The 2,970-nt window shown below is 40.5% G+C and overlaps 1 pseudogene; it reads left to right on the forward strand.

Annotated features, from left to right (window-relative positions):
• The first annotated feature begins 1,301 nt into the window (after window positions 1-1,301).
• On the forward strand, window positions 1,302-2,578 carry LOC136515263 (uncharacterized; annotated as a pseudogene).
• Window positions 2,579-2,970: the final 392 nt, after the last annotated feature.

The following is a 2,970-nucleotide window of genomic DNA, read 5'->3' on the forward strand; positions in this document are numbered from 1 at the left end:
GCTCTATTTCTAGCTAATTATGTTTTGTGTAATAGAATCTATTTGACAAGGCCAATTGGACCAAAGAAAACACACACATATTCTGTGATGTAGCTATTGAACAAATAAGGGCAGGGAATTGCTTGAATGGGACAATGTCTGGTAGAGGTTAGAAGGAGATGCGTCAACAATTTTTCATGAAGACATGTCCTCAATCATTCAACCAAACAACTTAAGAATAGAATGACCCAATGCAAGGCCCTATACAATTTCTGGGTAATGCTTAACAATCATATTGCTTTAGGGCGATGACCTGATGGAACAATCATAGCACCGCTTGCCTTCTGAAAAAAGAGACAGAGGTAATTTCTCTTGGATCATTGCCATTACATATTCGTTCCTGTGGTTATGTCTTCATGACTGCTGATTTGTTCCTTGTTTTGTCTCTTTCTTTGTGTGTTTCAGAGAAACCAGGAATGTAAGAAGTTCATGTATGGCGTACCTACTTACGTTGACCAACTAGGTGAAATGTTCCATGGGGTGACAGTTGATGGATCCACCTCTTGCATGCTTGGACAAGAGAGTATTGATCCTGAGGAATGTGCTGATGAGGAAGGTGAAGATGCAGATGGAGACGGCTTTGTGAACAGCCCAATGAGTTCTAACAGCCGCAAGAGGGCAAGCAGTAGTACAAGCATAGCCACAAGTCCACCCAAGAAAAGCAAAAGTCCAATGTTGAAGATGTTTTAGGGACTGCTTAAAGAGTTAGAAATTACCAAAAATAAAGAAGAAGGATCAATAGCTCAAATGGCAGACAAGAAGAGCCGACAGAAGGAGGAGAAGAAAAAGGATATAGCAAGATGTCTAGATTTGGCTGTGGAGTGTGGTGCGGACTATAACTCGGAGGAATACTACATGGCTACTAAACTATTCTGTTCTGAATACAATCGACAAGTCTTTTGCCAGTTCAAAAAGACTGAAGACAGGTTGACGTGGTTGAAGAGATGCTGCAATGACACCAGCTGATTTGTTGTTGTAACTTAGTTTATCTGCAGCATCTTTTGTGTGTGGAACTTGAACTCATTTTGGCATGTTGGTTGCATGTGTGTTGAACTAGAGCTTGAACTTATGTTGCATTGTGGTTGGCTGTTTGTTGCATTTCAAATTATGTTCCTGATGGTTACATTTACATTTTCCTGCTAATGCTGCTGCTGTTGAACTCATTGTCATGCTGTTGAACTTGAATTTTCATCTTGCTGGTGCTGATTACATTGTCATGGTTGTACTTATACAATTTTTGTTCATGTTGTAATAGGGGTCCGATGATGATCAAGAAAGTAGTAGACTATATCTTGAAGTGCCAGAAGAAAAGGAGAAGAATTGCTATTCTTGCTAGTGCCATGATCGGTATGTACCACTTCGACACATACATGAACAAATCTGAGTACAGGGTACCAACAAAAAGTGGGTATGAATGGGTCATGAAAACACTAGCAAATAAGAGTTCTTTCTTCAACATGTTTAGAATGAGTAGGTGTGTGTTTGACAAGCTTCACAGTTTGCTAGTTGAGTCATATGGTTTGAAGTCCACAAAGAGGATGCCATCTATGGAGGCTTTAGGGCTGTTTTTGTGGATACGTGGTGCCCCTCAGTCAGACAAGCTGAAGATCGTTTTACTAGGTCACTGGAGACCGTATGTAGGAAGTTTGATAAAGTACTGCATAGTGTGAGCAAGCTTGCAGCTGATATCATTAGGCCAGTAGACCCTGAATTTAAGAATGTGCATCCTAGGTTGCAATCTCCTCGTTTTTTCTCCATTCTTTGACAATTGCATTGGAGCAATTGATGGGACACATGTCCCTATTGTGGTACCACCTAGCAAGGTAGTCCAACATACGGGATGACATGGATATACAAGTCAGAATGTGATGGCCATATGTGACTTCGATATGAGATTTACTTTTGTCGTGGCGGGATGGCCTGGCTCAGTTCATGATATGAGGGTGTTCAAAGATGCAATTGAGAAATATGGAGACAAGTTTCCACATCCACCTCAAGGTATTGACGTGTTCTATTCTGTCTTCTTCTCTCATTTTTTCAATACTTTGCATGTCTTACATTAAAAAATATTGAATGTGTAGGCAAGTTCTATCTTGTCGACTTGGGGTACCCAAACCGACCGGGTTATCTTGCACTGTACAAGGGTACAAAGTATCATCTCCCAGAGTATCGACAAGGCCCAATGCCAAGAGGTAAAAAAGAGCATTTTAATTATGCACATTCTTCACTTCGTAATGTCATCGAGCGGTCTTTTGGAGTTTTGAAGATGAAGTGGAGGATTTTGTTAGATCTACCAAGTTATCCGATGCCAAAGCAAAGTCAAATAATTCTTGCATGCATGGCACTTCATAATTTCATTCGAGATAGTTTTTTGGGGGATGCGGACTTTGATTTAGTTGATCATGATGAAAACTATGTTCCATTCACCGAGCCATCATCTTCTGAAGCAAATGTTGCTAATACACGACATGGGGATGAAGATCAAACCATGAATCAGTTCCGTGATTGGAAAGTTGAGGGTTTGTTTAGTAGATCATAGCTGTGATGGTTTTTAAGTGTATGGACAAATTTTTGAATGTATGAGCATTTTTGTGAATGTATGAGCAATTGTGATGTTTTGGGGTGAATGGGTTCTGCTCGGCCAGCAGCTGTAATATCTTCATCTCAATAGGGGTAATATTGTCTTTATACAACTGCATCAATGGACTTTAGTCCCTGGAACCAAACAGGGTCCGGAGTAAACTTTAGTCCAGGGACTAAACTTTAGTCCGCGGACTAAAGGAACCAAACAGGACCTCAATTCTAAACAAAGCAAGAGGAAGAGGAATCCTGAAATTGCCCCTCGAACTGAACCATACCTCTGACTTTCCTATTTTGCAATATGCTGATGATACATTGATCATCATGCAAGCTTCAGCCCCTCAGTTATTT

Source organism: Miscanthus floridulus, chromosome 17 (genome assembly GCF_019320115.1).
Source record: "Miscanthus floridulus cultivar M001 chromosome 17, ASM1932011v1, whole genome shotgun sequence".
In the NCBI taxonomy this organism is placed as follows: domain Eukaryota; kingdom Viridiplantae; phylum Streptophyta; class Magnoliopsida; order Poales; family Poaceae; genus Miscanthus; species Miscanthus floridulus.